This window comes from Nicotiana tomentosiformis, chromosome 11 (genome assembly GCF_000390325.3).
Source record: "Nicotiana tomentosiformis chromosome 11, ASM39032v3, whole genome shotgun sequence".
Classification (NCBI taxonomy): Eukaryota; Viridiplantae; Streptophyta; class Magnoliopsida; order Solanales; family Solanaceae; genus Nicotiana; species Nicotiana tomentosiformis.
Genome location: NC_090822.1, coordinates 113,787,532 through 113,806,431, shown reverse-complemented (window position 1 = coordinate 113,806,431; position 18,900 = coordinate 113,787,532). Strand labels below are relative to the sequence as shown.

The following is an 18,900-nucleotide window of genomic DNA, read 5'->3' as shown; positions in this document are numbered from 1 at the left end:
TGGTTCATCTCGTAAGATTAAGACTTAATCGTAAGAGGCATTTTTACTGAACGTTTGTACTAATAATAGAGTGAATTCAAGAGACTCATTTGAATATTAGAAGTGAATTATCTAGAGTTAGATCCCGAATAATTATCTTGCACTTATTCTGTCAAAACCCTATCTTCTTCTATTGATAACCTTAATTGCTTATTACTTGTTTCGATAGTCACTAGTCAATAGCTGTAGATTTTAGATTCTTAGTTAAATTTTATTATTAATCATATAAATCTCAATTGTTGATCCTCCTGGATAACAATCAAGCTACAAATTACGATAATACTATTTAAATTCAATCTCCGTAGACACGATATTATACTATATTATATTTGACTAGAGAGTACAATTTAAATGTGTATATTGCGCTTGTCAAATTTTGGCGCCGTTACTGGGGAATTGGCAATCAATAGTATTTGAAATAGTGCCAGTGTCTGTATCTATCTCAAAGCTTTCATGAACAATGGATCTTCGATTCAACTTTGCAATATAATAACCTGGATGATACTTATCCTTCCACTTGCGCTCCTTTTTGGTTATCAACTCGAGAAGAAGAACGCCAAGTTCAAACACAGCTGCTTTCTCAATGGAAGCCTGATCTGCAAAATACCAATAAAACTGGTCTCGTTTCACTCTAATGAAGGGTGCTTATGTTTTCCTGAGCCGGGTCTATTGGAAACAAACTTTCTATCCTCACAATGCAGGGATAAGGTTTGCGTACACACAATCCTTTCCAGACCCCAATACTGAATATGTTGTTGTTGTTGTTGTCACTCTAATAATGGGAATGACTCTATATGCACATCTAAAGAGTGGTTGTGAACCTTAAACATCAAACAATAATTGGAGTGTACATCTAACAATATTCAATGCCTCTAAAGTTTACACTAGAGATTCAAAGCTAGTAGAAACAAATACTATATGATTTTATTATGAGAAGATTGCATTTTCAGTGTCCAGCTGTAGAAAATGGTTATCTTCTGCTAAAGGTATAGAACTTTCAAACACAAATTGTGGTGGTGAAAAAAGTTAACAATAGAAGATGGAAAAATCTATAAAGAGCACAAGAGAATGACAACAAAAGCTAAAAAGACGACTAACTAAGTGCGGGGTAAAGCCTTAACCAACCAGTACCAGAAGTTAAGGAACCAAGAAAAGGGAAGAAATTATAAGTTAGCAAGACCACACCAGAAGATGGATTAAGACCTGAACCAAGTTAAACACATTAAAGACGAGCTCCTACAAATTTTGTGGGAGAGAGCGAGAGGAAAGAGAACGAAGATGATATTTCAATCAATTGCTTATCAGAATTCACGAGAATAACTTTGCTGGTCTTCATACTTTCTTGAGAAACAGAATCAACAACAACATCAACATACCCAGTATAATCCTACATAATAGGGTTTGGGGAGGGTAGAGTGCACACAGATCTAATCCCTACCCTTGTGGAGGTAGAAAGGTTATTTTTAACAAAGCCTCGACTCACTGAAAGCATAAGCACAACAATAACAAAAAAAGAATACGGTAATGTAGAAGCCATGAAAAGAAACACTAACAACAACAACAAACCCATGAAAGAAGCAGTAACAACTAACAACAACAAAGTAATAAGATGACCGAAGAGAGAGAAACAACACGTAGTATTAGAAATCTAAAAATAGGAAAATACGAGACTACGTACTAATACTAATGGTATGGAAAAGAAGAACGCCCTCCTACCCACTACCCTAATACTCGACCTCTGTACTTTCCTATTAAGGGTAACGTCCTCGGTAAGCTAAAGATGCGATATGTCCTGCCTAAGCTTAATTATTATCATAGAATTAGATATATTGAACACTACTAGAAATACGCTAAAAACAGACCAAAAATTTCCGACCAACGTTGGTCGGTCAAAAAAAGCGACCAAAAACCGTCCAATTTGGACGGAAACTGGAAAAAAAATATTTTACATTTAAAAATAAATAAATATCGACCAACGTTGTTCGGTAAATTGGTCAACAAGTTGACCTAGCTGGTCAGACTTGCTTAGTCAAAGAAAATTTTGGATTACCGACCAACGTTGGTCGGTAATCTGGACCCAATTTTTTAAATTTTAATAATTATTTTATTATTTAAAATATTTTATAAAATTTAAGAATTTATATTTAAAATTACCGACCAACGTTGGTCGGTTAATACAGGGGAAGCATTTACCGACCAACTTTGGTCGGTAATTTTTATTTTCTGCAAAATAACCGACCAAAGTTGGTCGGTTATTATGTCAACATTGGTCAAACTTTTGAATTACTTTTATATTTACTATCTAAATAATATAAATGTAATCCGTTAACACTTTTGTAATACAAATAATGAATACACTAACATATACTATATATAACATGCTATATATGTAGTTAAAGTAGTACAACGAAGCGTGTTATATATATATATATATGTACACACACACACTAACATATACTATAACAAGCTATATATATAGTTAAAGTATTACAATGAAGTGTGTGTGTGTGTGTGTGTGTATATATATATATAGGTATAGCCGTACATATATAAGAACACGAAGCGCTAGGACCACAGGGTCGGTGTAACGACCCGGCCAGTCGTTTCGAGAGTTATAACCCTGTTTTCCCCATTCCTACTTCTTTTTGTGTTATTCAGCTATATTATGTTATATCGAGTTAGTTGGTTCGAGTACGGAAGGGACTCAGGGTGAAATGAGACACTTAGTCTCATAATTAAAAATTTTAAGTTAGAAAAATAGACCGGATATGGACCTATATGTAAACGACCTCGAATTTGAATTTTGATGATTCCAATAGCTCCGTATGGTGATTTTGGGCTTAGGAGCGTGTCCGAAATATTATTTGGAAGTCCGTAAAGGAATTAGGCTTGAAATGCCGAAAGTTTTATTTTGAGAAGTTTGACCAGGGGGTTGACTTTTTTATATCGGGGTCGGAATCTGATTCTAAAAATTAAAATACCCCTGTTATGTCATTTAGGACTTGTGTGCAAAATTTGAGGTCAATCAGACGTGATTTGATAGGTTCCGGAGTTGTTTGTAGAAATTAGAAATTTTAAAATTCATTAGGCTTGAATTGGGGTGTAATTCATGATTTTAGCGTTGTTTGAGGTGATTTGAGGATTCGACTAAGTTCGTATGATGTTTTAGGACTTGTTGGTATATTTGGTTGAGGTCCTGAGGGCCTCGGGTGAGTTTTGGATGGTTAACGGATCAAAAATTGAACTAGAACAGCTGCTGCAATTTCCTTCTGTTGGAAATTGCTTCTGCCCAGATCGAGCTCAGGGTCGATGGCCACGATCGAAGCCCAGATCGAGCTCAAGGTCGAGGGCCAAGATCGAGCTCAAGGTCGAGGGCCACGATCGAGCCCAGGGTCGAGGGTCACGATCGAAGGCATGATCGAGCCCAGGGTCGAGGGTCACGATCGAAAGCATGATCGAGCTCAGGATCGAGGACCTCGATCGAAGGCCAAGATCGAGGCAGAACCGAGGATGTCTAGGCAGAATTATAAAAACGGGAGCTTCGTCCAATTTTCCATTTTTGACAAATTGGAGCTTGGGAAGAGGCGATTTTTGTTATATTTTTAAGGAAAACTTGAGGTAAGTCCCTTATGATCATTTCTATTCTATAATATTGAATTATCATCGAGTAATCCGATTAGATTTCATGATTTTGAGGTGTAAATGAGAGATTGAAACTTAGAAATTTGAAAATAAGATTTGTAGATTTGAGGGCCGAGTTGAGGTCGGATTTTGGTAAAATTGATATGGGTAGACTCGTGGTTGGATGGGCTTTTGGATTTTATAACTTTTGTCGGGTTCCGAAACGTGGGCCCCACAGGCAATTTTTGAGCCAATTTCGGGTTTTGGTCTAATTTTGAAGCTTTTCTTGTGGAATTCATTCCATTACCGTATATTTATGGTATTATACTGACTGTGAATAGATTTGGAGCATTTGGAGGCCGAGTCCAGAGGCAAGAGCCTTGCGGGGTAGAGATTTGACCGGTTTGAGGTAAGTAACGATTGTAAATCTAGTTCTGAGGGTATGAAACCCCGGATTTCATATCATTCTATTATTTTGAGGTGACGCACATGCTAGGTGACAGGCGTGTGGGCGTGCACTGTTGGGGATTTGTGACTTGTTCCGCCCCGTAGCAACTGTAAAGTTGCATACTTGTTGAAACCATTGATACTTATATGATTTAGAAAGATTTTATGTAAATTGGGCTGAATGCCATGTTTGGGCCTTGCGCCAATGCTGTTTGGACCCTTAGGGGTTGTTTCGTATCATCCTCTCACTGTTTTCGATTGAAAAATCTATACTCAGTCATGTTTATATTTGTTTACTGCATAACTCAGTTTTATGACTCTATTTTGATGCATATAAATATTTTGGGCCGAATGCCTTGTTTTACTAAAATGCCCGAGTGGCTTGATTTGTGAGGATGAGTGTGGATCGGGGCTGTCCGCCTGCAACATACTTGTGATTGAGTGAGGCCGAGGGCTTGATTGGTGAGGATGAGTGTGGATCGGGGCTGCCCGCCTGCAGCATATTTTATTATTATCGCACGTGAGTTGTCCGTGCAGATTATAGCGCTTGGGCTGAAGGAGCCCCTCCGGAGTCTGTACACACCCCCAGTGAGCGCAGGTACCTACTGAGTGCGAGTGCCGAGTGCTGAGTGACTGGGAGGCATGAGTGACTGTGAGGTATGCCCGAGTGGCAAGAGTGATTGTGAAGTATGTCCGAGTGACAAGAGTGACTGTGAGGTTTGCCCGAGGGGCTGTTTATGATTTCGTCATTTTTCTCACCTTTGCATTGAGCCTTTGTTTGAAAAACTGTTGGAAAAATATCTTTAAATGATTTTTACTGGAACTGGATTTAAACGAGATGTTTGATTCAAATCCTGATTTTTAAGAGCATGTGGTATTTTACTGAGATTTCCTGATATGAACGTTATATGTTTTATTGCTCGTCACTACTGCTCAGTCTTTATTTATTGTTGTTACTTACTGAGTTGGCGTACTCACATTACTCCCTGCACCTTGTGTGCAGATTCAGGTGTAGCTGGACACGGTAGCGGTTATTGAGTGTTCTGGTTGCAGATTTTTTTGGAGATAGCAAGGTAGCTGTTTGGCGATCGCAGCCCCTGCTCTTCTCCCTCTTATCTTCCTCTAGTAGTATTTTGCTATTTTCCAGGCTGAGTTAGCCTTGATATTGTTAGACAGATTATAGTAGATACTCATGACTAGTGACACCCCGATGTCGGGCTTTTCTTTTTCGCACTTCTGTTTTTTTTTGATTTGAACTCTTTAAATGGAGGTTTTATGTTAAATAACCTTGAAACTTTCTTTGAAATGAAAATATCATTTTGTTTTGGAAATGAGTCGGCTTGCCTAGTTCCACGATAGGCGCCATCACGACAGGGGTTAGTTTTGGGTCGTGACAGATTGGTATCAGAGCCTAGGTTACATAGGTCTTATGAGTCATGAGCGGGTTTAGTAGATTCTTGTGGATCGGTACGGAGACGTCTGTACTTATCTTCGAGAGGCTGCAGAACCTTTAGGAAACTCCACATTCTTGAATTCTTGTCGTGCGAATCTGTTGATTCTAGTAACTAAACATCTGTTGTTTTATTCTCTCACAGATGGTGAGGACTCGTGCTACCGGTCAGGAGGGCCAGCCACCAGTACCACTAGCCAGGGTCGCGAGAGGCCAAGGCCGCGGTAGAGGCTGTGGTAGGGGTAGAGGTGCAACCCGTACAACAGCTGGGGCAGTACCTGCAGATCCACCGTTTGTCCAAGATCAGGACCAGGTTCCAGTTGTTGATGCACCAGCTCAGGCACCACCTGTGTCTATTGTGATTCCAGGCCTTCAGGAGGCCCTAGCTCAGATTCTGACAGCGTGTATCGACCTTGCTCAGGTGGTCTCTATCTCGACGGCCACAACCACTTCTCAAGCCAGGGGAGGTACTCAGACTCCCGTCGCTCGCACACCCGAGCAGGTTATTCAGGGACTTCAAACACCGGAGGCACCATTAGCCCAGCCGGTTACAGTTGCTCAGGATTATGTAGTTCTTGCTATACCTGAGGATGATCAGCGTAGGTTGGAGAGGTTTGGGAGACTCCAACCACCACCTTTCAGTGGCACAGAGAGAGAGGATGCTCAGGACTTCTTGGACATATGTTAGAGGATACTCCTTTCTGCTGGTATTTTGGAGACTTGTGGGGTCTCATTCACTACCTTTTAGTTTTTTGGGGCTGCACTTAGATGGTGGGAGACTTACGAGAGGCGTAGGCCTGTTGGCGCAGCACCCCTTACTTGGCAGCAGTTCTCCGTGGTCTTTTTGGAGAAGTTCGTGCCTCGATCCCGCAGGGAGGAGCTGCGTAGACAGTTTGAGCGGCTACGCCAGGGTGATATATTTGTGATGCAGTATGAGATGCGGTTCTCCGAGTTGGCCTGTCATGCTATCTGTTGGTTCCCATGGACAGATAGAGGATCATGAGGTTTATTGATGGCCTCACTTATCAGCTACAGTTGCTCATGAACAGGGAGCGAGTTTCGGGTGCTACCTTTGATGAGGTTGTCGACATTGCTCGGCAGATTGAGATGGTTCGCGGTCAGGAGAGGGTTGAGCGGGAGGCCAAGAGGCCTCGTGGTCAGGGTGGATTCAGTGGTGCTCCTTTTGGGGGTCAATTCCAGCATGGTAGAGGTCGTCATTTCAGACAGGCTCAGTCAGCTCGGCCATTTCATCCGGATGCATCATCTGGCCATGGTTCTCATAGTTCTCATCAGGGCCACTCATCACTTAGTGCCCTTCCAGTTCAAAGTTCGTCCCGTGCTCCACCTGTTCAGGGCTCTTCCATGCCAGGTTCTTCTACCAGTCATCCCGGTGCTAGGGGTTCCCTTCAGTCTCCGCGCCAGCACCAGGGAGTTGTTTTGAGTGTGGGGAGCTTGGGCATATGTGGAGGCAGTGTCCTCGTCGTCATGGAGGTCTATCTCAGCAGAGGAGTCAGCCTCTGACTACAGCCCCAGCTACCTCACCATCCGCCCAGTTAGCTCGGGGTGGAGGTCAGTCAGCTAGGGGTCGCCCTAGAGGGGGAGGCAGATCAGGGGGTGGTCAGGCCCGTTTCTATGCTTTCCCTGCCAGACCAGATGCTATTGCTTCAGATGCTATGATTACAGGTATTGTCTCAGTTTGCCACAGAGATGCCTTAGTATTATTTGACCCTGGTTCCACGTATTCATATGTTTCCTCATATTTGCCCATTTTCTGGATATGCCCCATGAGTCTCTAGTTTCTTCTGTTCATGTATCTACTCCTGTGGGCGATACTATTATTGTGGACCACGTATATCGGTCATGTGTGGTAACTATTGGGGGTCTGGAGACCCAAGTGGACCTTTTGCTGCTCAGTATGGTCGACTTTGATGTGATATTGGGTATGGATTGGTTATCTCCATGTCATGCTGTTCTAGATTGTCACGCTAAGACGACGACATTGGCTATGCCGGGAATTCTGAGGGTTGAGTGGAGCGGTTCTGTAGATTATCTACCAAGTAGGGTGATTTCATATTTGAAGGCTCAGCGCATGGTTGAGAAGGGTTGCCTATCTTATCTGGCTTTTATGAGGGATGTTAGTGCAGAGACTCCTGTCATTGATTCTGTTCCGGTGGTATGTGATTTTTCGGATGTGTATCCTGCAGACCTGCCAGGCATGCCACCTGACAGGGATATTGACTTTGGTATTGATTTGGTGCCGGGCACTCAGCCCATTTCTATTCCACCGTATCATATGGCACCGACGGAGTTGAAGGAATTGAAAGAACAGCTTCAGGAACTCCTTGATAAGGGGTTTATTCGGCCTAGTGTGTTACCTTGGGGTGCACCAGTTCTATTTGTGAAGAAGAAGGATGGTTCCATGAGAATGTGTATTGATTACATGCAGTTGAACAAGGTCACAGTCAAGAACAAGTATCTTTTGCCTCGTATTGATGATTTATTCGACCAGCTTCAGGGAGCGAGGGTGTTCTCCAAGATTGATTTGAGGTCCGGTTATCATTATCTGAAGATTCGGGATTAAGATATTCTTAAGATAGCTTTCAGGACCCGATATGACCATTATGAGTTCTTGGTGATGTCTTTTGGGCTGACCAATGCCCCAGCAACGTTCATGCATTTAATGAACAGTGTATTCCAGCCCTATTTGGACTCATTCATCATTGTATTCATTGATGACATCCTGGTGTACTCTCGTAGCCAAGAGGAGCACGCTCAATATTTGAGGATTGTATTATAGAGATTGAGGGAGGAGAAACTTTATGCAAAGTTCTCCAAGTGTGAGTTTTGGTTCAGTTCAGTAGCATTCTTGGGACACGTGGTGTCCAGTGAGGGTATTCAGGTGGATCCGAAGAAGATAGAGACGGTGCAGAGTTGGCCTAGACCATCCTCAGCCACGGAGATTAGGAGCTTTCTTGGTTTGGCGGGGTATTACCGTCGCTTTGTGGAAAGATTTTTATCTATTGCATCGCCCTTGACCAAATTGACCCAAAAGGGTGCTCCATTCAGGTGGTCGGATGAATATGAGGAGAGCTTTCAGAAGCTCAAGACTAGTTTGACCACAGCTCCAGTGTTAGTGTTGCCATCAGCTTCAGGTTCTTACACCGTGTATTGTAATGCCTCAAGGATAGGCATTGGTTTGTTTTGATGCAGGAGGGTAGGGTGATTGCCTATGCCTCGCGCCAGTTTAAGACCGATGAGAAGAACTATCCTATCCATGATCTTGAGTTAGCAGCCATTGTTCACGCATTGAAGATTTGGCGTCATTATTTGTATGGGGTTCATTGTGAGATCTATACTGATTACCGGAGTCTGCAGTATCTGTTAAAGCAGAAGGATCGTAATTTGCATCAACGGAGATGGTTGGAGCTTCTTAAAGACTATGATATCACTATCTTGTACCATCAGGGGAAGGCCAATGTGGTGGCCGATGCTTTGAGTCGCCAGGCAGAGAGTTTGGGGAGGTTAGCCTATCTTCCAGCAGCAGAGAGACCTTTGGCATTAGATGTTCAGACCTTGGCAGGCCAGCTTGTCAGATTGGATATTTCGGAGCCTAGTCGGGTATTGGCTTGTGTGGTCTCCAGGTCTTCTCTTTATGACTGTATCAGGGAGCGTCAGTATGATGACCCTCACTTGCTCGTTCTTCAGGACAGGGTTCGGAGAGGTGATGCTAGGGATGTGCCTATTGGTGATGACGGGGTGCTGAGAATGCAGGGCCAGATATGTGTGCCTAATGTAGATGGGCTTTGAGAGCTGATTCTTGAAGAGGCCCACAGCTCGCGGTATTCCATCCATCCGGGTGCCGCGAAGATGTACCAAGATTTGAGACAACACTATTGGTGGAGGCGGATGAAGAAGGATATAGTTGGGTTTGTGGCTCGGTGTCTCAACTATTAGCAGGTTAAGTATGAGCATCAGAGACCGTGTGGCTTGCTTCAGATATTAGAGATCCCAGAGTGGAAGTGGGAGCGGATCACCATGGACTTTGTAGTTGGGCTCCCACGGACTTCGAGGAAGTTCGATGCTATTTGGGTTATTGTGGATCGGCTGACTAAGTCCGCACACTTCATTCCAGTTGGTACTACTTACTCTTCAAGCGGTTGGCTGAGATTTACATCCGAGAGATCGTTCGCCTGCATGGTGTCCCAGTTTCCATCATTTCAGATAGGGGTACTCAGTTCACATCACAGTTTTGGAGGGCCGTGCAGCGAGAGTTGGGTACTCAGGTTGAGTTGAGCACAACTTTTCACCCTCAGATGGACGGGCAGTCCGAGCGCACTATTCAGATATTTGAAGACATGTTGCATGCTTGTGTCATTGACTTTGGGGGTTCATGGGACCAGTTTCTGCCACTCGCGGAGTTTGCATATAACAATAGTTATCAGTCGAGTATTCAAATGGCTCTGTACGAGGCTTTATATGGGAGGAGGTGTAGATCTCTGATTGGATGGTTGGGGCCGGGTGAGGCTAGGCTCTTAGGTACAGACTTGGTCCAGGACGCATTAGATAAGGTGAAATTGATTCAGGAGCGGCTTCGCACGACGCAGTCTAGGCAGAAGAGCTATGCGGATAAGAATGTCTGTGATATGTCTTTTAAGGTTGGGGAGAAGGTTTTGCTGAAGGTATCACCCATGATGGGTGTTATGAGGTTTGTGAAGAGGGGCAAGTTGAGCCCCCGGTTTATTGGGCTTTTTGAGGTGCTTCAAAGGATAGGGGATGTGGCTTATAAGCTTGCCTTGCCACCCAGCTTGTCGAGTGTGCATCCAGTGTTTCATGTTTCCATGCTCCGGAAGTATATTGGAGATCCGTCCCATGTTTTGGATTTCAGCACGGTTCAGTTAGAGGGTGATATGACTTATGATGTGGAGCCGGTGGCTATTTTGGATCGGTAGCTTCGAAGGTTGAGGTCAAAGGATATAGCTTCAGTGAAGGTGCAATGGAGAGGTCAGCCTGTGGAGGAGGCCACTTGGGAGACCGAGCGGGAGATACGGAGCAGATATCCACGCCTATTCGAGACTCCAGGTATGTTTCTAGACTCGTTTGATGACGAACGAATGTTTAGGGGGGGGGGGGATGTAATGACCCGGCCAGTCATTTCGAGAGTTATAACCCTGTTTTCCCCATTCCTACTTTTTGTGTTATTCAGCTATATTATGTTATACCAGGTTAGTTGGTTCGAGTCCGGAAGGGACTCAGGATGAAATGAGATACTTAGTCTAATAATTGAAAATTTTAAGTTAGAAAAATGGACCGGATATGGACCTATATGTAAATGACCTCGGATTTGAATTTTGATAATTCCAATAGCTCCGTATGATAATTTTGGGCTTAGGAGCGTATCCGAAATATTATTTGGAAGTCCGTAGAGGAATTAAGCTTGAAATGCCGAAAGTTTTATTTTGAGAAGTTTGACCGGGGGGTTGACTTTTTGATATCGGGGTCGGAATCTGATTCTAAAAATTGGAATACCCCTGTTATGTCATTTAGGACTTGTGTGCAAAATTTGAGGTCAATCAGACGTGATTTGATAGGTTCCGGAGTTGTTTGTAGAAATTAGAAATTTCAAAGTTCATTAGGCTTGAATTGGGGTGTAATTCATGGTTTTAGCATTGTTTGAGGTGATTTGAGGATTCGACTAAGTTCGTATGATATTTTAGGACTTGTTGGTATATTTGGTTGAGGTCCCGAGGGCCTCGGGTGAGTTTCGGATGGTTAACGGATCAAAAATTGAACTAGAACAGCTACTGCAATTTCCTTCTGTTGGAAATTGCTTCTGCCCAGATCGAGCTCAGGGTCGATGGCTATGATCGAAGCCCAGATCGAGCTCAAGGTCGAGGGCCACGATCGAGCTCAAGGTCGAGGGCCACGATCGAGCCCAGGGTCGAGGGTCACGATCGAAGGCATGATCGAGCCCAGGGTCGAGGGTCACGATCGAAGGCATGATCGAGCCCAGGGTCGAGGGTCACGATCTAAGGCATGATCTAGCCCAGGATCGAGGACCTCGATCGAAGGCCAAGATCAAGGCAGAACCGAGGATGTCTGGGCAGAATTATAAAAATAGGAGCTTCATCCCATTTGCCATTTTTGACAAATTGGAGCTTGTGGAGAGGCGATTTTTGTTATATTTTCAAGGAAAACTTGAGGTAAGTCCCTTGTGATCATTTCTACTCTATAATATTGAATTATCATCGAGTAATCCGACTAGATTTCATGATTTTGAGGTGTAAATGAGAGATTGAAACTTAGAAATTTGGAAATAAGATTTGTAGATTTGAGGGTCGAGTTGAGGTCGGATTTTGGTAAAATTGGTATGGGTAGACTCGTGGTTGGATGGGCTTTCGGATTTTATAACTTTTATCGGGTTCCGAGACGTGGGCCCCACAGGCGAGTTTTGAGCCAATTTCGGATTTGGTCTAATTTTGAAGCTTTTCTTGTGGAATTCATTCCATTAGCGTATATTGATGGTATTATACTGATTGTGAATAGATTTGGAGTATTTGGAGGCCGAGTCCAAAGGCAAGAGCCTTGCGGGGTAGAGATTTGACCGGTTTGAGGTAAGTAACGATTGTAAATCTAGTTCTGAGGGTATGAAACCCCGGATTTCGTATCATTCTATTATTTTGAGGTGACGCACATGCTAGGTGACGGGCGTGTGGGCGTGCGCTGTTGGGGATTTTTGACTTGGTCCGCCCCGTAGCAACTGTAAAGTTGCATACTTTGTTGAAACCATTGATACTTATATGATTTAGAAAGATTTTATGTAAATTGGGTTGAATGCCATGTTTGGGCCTTGCGCCAATGTTGTTTGGACCCTAAGGGGCTGTTTCGTATCATCCTCTTATTGTTTTCGATTGAAAAATCTTTACTCAGTCATGTTTATACTTGTTTACTGCATAACTCAGTTTTATGACTCTATTTTGATGCATATAAATGTTTTGGGTCGAATGCCCTGTTTTACTGAAATGCCCGAGTGGCTTGATTTGTGAGGATGAGTGTGGATCGGGGCTGCCCGCGTGCAACATACTTGTGACTGAGTGAGGCCGAGGGCCTGATTGGTGAGGATGAGTGTGGATTGGGGCTGCCCGCCTGCAACATATTTTATTATTATCGCACGTGAGTTGTCCGTGCAGATTATAGCGCTTGGGCTGAAAGAGCCCCTCCGGAGTCTGTACACACCCCTAGTGAGCGCAGGTACCTACTGAGTGCGAGTGCCGAGTGCTGAGTGACTGGGAGGCATGAGTGACTGTGAGGTATGCCCGAGTGGCAAGAGTGATTGTGAGGTATGCCCGAGTGGCAAGAGTGACTGTGAGGTTTGCCCGAGGGGCTATTTATGATTTTATCATTTTGCTCACCTTTGCATTGAGCCTTTGTTTGAAAAACTGTTGGAAAAATGTCTTTAAATGATTTTTACTAGAACTGGGTTTAAACGAGATGTTTGATTCAAATCCTGATTTTTAAGAGCATGTGGTATTTTACTGAGATTTCCTGATATGAATGTTATATGCTTTATTGCTCGTCACTACTGCTCAATCTTTATTTATTGTTGTTACTTACTGAGTTGGCGTACTCACGTTACTCCCTGCACCTTGTGTGCAGATTCAGGTGTAGCTGGACACGGTAGCGGTTATTGAGTGTTCTGGTTGCAGATTTTCTTGGAGATAGCAAGGTAGTTGTTTGGTGATCGGAGCCCCTGCTCTTCTCTCTCTTATCTTCCTCTAGTAGTATTTAGCTATTTTCCAGGCTGAGTTAGCCTTGATATTGTTAGACAGATTATAGTAGATGCTCATGACTAGTGACACCCCGATGTCGGGCTTTTCTTTTCCGCACTTCTTTTTTTTTTTTTTTTGATTTGAACTCTTTAAATGGAGGTTTTATGTTAAATAACCTTGAAATTTTCTTTGAAATGAAAATATCGTTTTGTTTTGGAAATGAGTCGGCTTGCCTAGTTCCACGATAGGCGCCATCACGACAGGGGTTAGTTTTGGGTCGTGACAGTCGGGTTCTTTTAGGGATAGACTTGTGAAGATCCTAATTAGTCTATATAATTTATCATCAAATATATCTATTTGTAAATTGATTCATCGACTTATAGCTTACTTAGATGCATCGATGAATATTAAAAATAAAACGTTTGACCTATATCGACTAATAGTAAAAACAAAATATCTCGACCTATATCGATTAATCTATGTCATGCATTATTAGTGATGAATGAATGAAAAATAGAAGAATTAATGCTAAACATCTTTGACGTGTGTATATATATATATATATGGATCACAAATTAAAGAAATGAAAGAAGTTATTAGTATTAAGTAAACGAGTTAAATTAATAGGTCAAACATGATCAAACTTTTAATTTGAATCACATTAATGTTTACTATCTAAATAATATAAAGGTAATCCGTTAACACTTTTGTAATACAAATAATGAATACACTAACATATACTATAACATACTATATATGTAGTTAAAGTAGTACAACGAAGCGTGTGTGTTACATATATAAACATAACATATACTATAACAAGCTATATATATATATATATATAGTTAAAGTATTACAATAAAGTGTGTGTGTGTGTGTGTGTGTATATGTATAGCCGTATATATATATATATATATATATATATATATAAGAAAACGAAGCGCCAGGGCCATAGGGTCGGGTTCTTTTAGGGATAGACTTGTGAAGATCCTAATTAGTATATATAATTTATCATCAAATATATCTATTTGTAAATTGATTCATCGACTTATAACTTACTTAGATGCATCGATGAATATTAATCGATGATTCATCAAAATGTCTCGACCTATATATCGATTAATCTATGTCATGCATTATTAGTGATGAACGAATGAAAAAATAAGTTATTAGCATCAATTACAATATAGTGTATATGTGTATGTGTGAGAAATTACTCATATACTTAATTATAACTTAAAAAATTTACTTAGATAGATACTATTATAATTTATTAAAAGTAAATAGTTAATATAATTATTTATAAAGATTATGCTTATTGTTTATAATTATTTATAATAATTGTATAGTTAAATAAAATAAGTGCTTATAGTTTATAATATTTTTTTATAGTTTATAATATTTTAAAAAAACACAATAAAAAAAGAATTTTGTTTTTAAAAAAAAAAAACAAACCGACCAAGATAGGTGGGTCGAGGACCGGGCCTCAACTGCATATGTAATCTTTCAATTTTCTTTAAGTATTATGATTTACTTTTATAAAAAATTTTAAATACTGATTTAATTTAAAATAATATAGAGTCGCTACCAAAGTAACGTGGAGGAATTCATCCGTAGTCATCCAGCTGGTGAATCGGGTGAGCCAACCTAACCTTCAGACGAGGATGCTGAAAGAATATAGTTGGAGTGTGTTGGCGGTCCAAAATGGGAAAAGATATACAGACTTCCTACTAAAAATTTCCATCGCTATAAGTGTGAAAAGCAAGGAATAGGGACTTCCTCGCAAGGCGAGCAACTTAATATGGAGAGCCTCTCCGCTATGCGGGAGATAGTGACAAAGCTCACTTCCGAGCTAGAAGCGGCCAAGGAAAAAGAAAGGCTTAGAGATGCTCAATTCCTCGGCATGCAAGCTCAAATCAGAACTCTCCTATCTAGTGGAGCTTTTCCGTTGCCCCGGTGTCACGACCCAAAACTAACCCCTGTCGTGATGGCGCCTATCGTGGAACTAGGCAAGCCGACTCATTTCCAAAACAAAACGATATTTTTATTTCAAAGAAAATTTCAAGGTTATTTAACATAAAACCTCCATTTAAAGAGTTCAAATCAAAAAAAAAAAAAAAAAGAAGTGCGGAAAAGAAAAGCCCGACATCGGGGTGTCACTAGTCATGAGCATCTACTATAATCTGTCTAACAATATCAAGGCTAACTCAGCCTCAAAAATAGCTAAATACTACTAGAGGAAGATAAGAGGGAGAAGAGTAGGGGCTGCGATCGCCAAACAACTACCTTGCTATCTCCAAGAAAATCTGCAACCAGAACACTCAATAACCGTTACCGTGTCCAGCTACACCTGAATCTGCACACAAGGTGCAGGGAGTAACGTGAGTACGCCAACTCAGTAAGTAACAACAATAAATAAAGACTGAGCAGTAGTGACGAGTAATAAAGCATATAACGTTCATATCAGGAAATCTCAGTAAAATACCACATGCTCTTAAAAATCAGGATTTGAATCAAACATCTCGTTTAAACCCAGTTCTAGTAAAAATCATTTAAAGACATTTTTCCAACAGTTTTTCAAACAAAGGCTCAATGCAAAGGTGAGCAAAATGATGAAATCATAAACAGCCCCTCGGGCAAACCTCACAGTCACTCTTGCCACTCGGGCATACCTCACAATCACTCTTGCCACTCGGGCATACCTCACAGTCACCCATGCCTCTCAGTCACTCAGCACTCGGCACTCGCACTCAGTAGGTACCTGCGCTCACTGGGGGTGTGTACAGACTCCGGAGGGGCTCCTTCAGCCCAAGCTCTATAATCTGCACAGACAACTCACGTGCGATAATAATAAAATATGCTGCAGGCGGGCAGCCCCGATACACACTCATCCTCACTAATAAAGCCCTCGGCCTCACTCAGTCACAAGTATGCTGCAGGCGGGCAGCCCTGATCCACACTCATCCTCACAAATCAAGCCACTCGGGCATTTCAGTAAAACAGGGCATTCGGCCCAAAATATTTATATGCATCAAAATAGAGTCATAAAACTGAGTTATGCAGTAAACAAGTATAAACATGACTGAGTATAGATTTTCAATCGAAAACAGTGAGAGGATGATACGAAACAGCCCCTAAGGGTCCAAACAGCATTAGCGCAAGGCCCAAACATGGCATTCAGCCCAATTTACATAAAATCTTTCTAAATCATATAAGTATCAATGGTTTCAACAAAGTATGCAACTTTACAGTTGCTACGGGGCGGACCAAGTCACAAATCCCCAACAGTGCACGCCCACACGCGCCGTCACCTAGCATGTGCGTCACCTCAAAATAATAGAATGATACGAAATCCGGGGTTTCATACCCTCAGAACTAGATTTACAATCGTTACTTACCTCAAACCGGTCAAATCTCTACCCCGCAAGGCTCTTGCCTCTGGACTCGGCCTCCAAATGCTCCAAATCTATTCACAATCAGTATAATACCATCAATATACGCTAATGGAATGAATTCCACAAGAAAGGCTTCAAAATTAGACCAAAATCCGAAATTGGCTCAAAAATCGCCTGTGGGGCCCACATCTCGGAACCCTACAAAAGTTATAAAATTTGATAGCCCATCCAACCACGAGTCTACCCATACCAATTTTATCAAAATCCGACCTCAACTCGACCCTCAAATCTACAAATCTTATTTCCAAATTTCTAAGTTTCAATCTCTCATTTACACCTCAAAATCATGAAATCTAGTCGGATTACTCGATGATAATTCAATATTATAGAGTAGAAATGATCACAAGGGACTTACCTCAAGTTTTCCTTGAAAATATAACAAAAATCGCCTCTCCACAAGCTCCAATTTGTCAAAAATGGCAAATGGGACGAAGCTCCTATTTTTATAATTCTGCCCAGACATCCTCGGTTCTGCCTTGATCTTGGCCTTCGATCGTGACCCTCGACCCTGGGCTCGATCATGCCTTCGATCGTTACTCTCGACCCTGGGCTCGATCATGCCTTCGATCGTGACCCTCGACCCTGGGCTCGATCGTGGCCCTCGACCTTGAGCTCGATCGTGGCCCTCGACCTTGAGCTCGATCTGGGCCTCGACCCTGAGCTCGATCTGGGCTTACATCTGGGCAGAAGCAATTTCCAACAGAAGGAAATTGCAGCAGCTGTTCTAGTTCAATTTTTGATCCGTTAACCATCCGAAACTCACCCGAGGCCCTCGGGACCTCAACCAAATATACCAACAAGTCCTAAAATATCATACGAACTTAGTCGAATCCTCAAATCACCTCAAACAACGCTAAAACCATGAATTACACCCCAATTCAAGCCTAATGAACTTTGAAATTTCTAATTTCTACAAACAACTCCGGAACCTATCAAATCACGTCTGATTGATCTCAAATTTTGCACACAAGTCCTAAATGACATAACAGGGGTATTCTAATTTTTAGAATCAGATTCTGACCCCGATATCAAAAAGTCAACCCCCCGGTCAAACTTCTCAAAATAAAACTTTCGGCATTTCAAGCCTAATTCTTCTACGGACTTCCAAATAATATTCCGGGCATGCTCCTAAGCCCAAAATCACCATACGGAGCTATTGGAATCATCAAAATTAAAATCCGAGGTCGTTTACATATAGGTCCATATCCGGTCCATTTTTCTAACTTAAAATTTTCAATTATGAGACTAAGTGTCTCATTTCACCCCGTATCTGAATAACACAAAAAGAAGTAGGAATGGGGAAAATAGGGTTATAACTCTCGAAACGACTGGCCGGGTCGTTACATCCTCCCCCTCTTAAACATCCGTTCGTCTTGAAAATATAAAAAAAATCGCCTCTCACCAAGCTCCAATTTGTCAAAAATGGCAAATGGGACAAAGCTCCCATTTTTATAATTCTGCCCAGACATCCTCGGTTCTGCCTCGATCTTGGACTTCGATCGAGGTCCTCGATCCTGGGCTCGATCATGCCTTCGATCGTGACCCTCGACCCTAGGCTCGATCGTGACCCTCGACCCTGGGCTCGATCGTGGCCCTCGACCTTGAGCTCGATCGTGGCCCTCGACCTTGAGCTCGATCTGGGCTTTGATCGTGGCCATCGACCCTGAGCTCGATCTGGGTAGAAGCAATTTCCAACAGAAGGAAATTGCAGCAGCTGTTCTAGTTCAATTTTTGATCCGTTAACCATCCGAAACTCACCCGAGGCCCTCGGGACCTCAACTAAATATACCAACAAGTCCTAAAACATCATACGAACTTAGTAGAATCCTCAAATCACCTCAAACAATGCTAAAATCATGAATTACACCCCAATTCAAGCCTAATGAACTTTGAAATTTCTAATTTCTACAAACAACTCCGGAACCTATCAAATCACGTCTGATTTCTACAAACAACTCCGGAACCTATCAAATCACGTCTGATTGACCTCAAATTTTGCACACAAGTCCTAAATGACATAACAGGGGTATTCTAATTTTTAGAATCATATTCCGACCCCGATATCAAAAAGTCAACCCCCGGTCAAACTTCTCAAAATAAAACTTTTGCCATTTCAAGCCTA

General features: G+C 42.0%; 1 long non-coding RNA gene across 1 annotated transcript; it reads right to left on the bottom strand.

Moving 5' to 3' along the window:
* Positions 1 to 488: 488 nt before the first annotated feature.
* LOC138900902 (uncharacterized) lies at positions 489 to 1,764 on the bottom strand. The gene is made up of 2 exons (XR_011412247.1): positions 811 to 1,764; positions 489 to 668 (listed from the first exon to the last, which is right to left on the bottom strand). It is a non-coding gene; the product is annotated as an uncharacterized lncRNA (long non-coding RNA).
* Between the last annotated feature and the right edge of the window lie 17,136 nt (positions 1,765 to 18,900).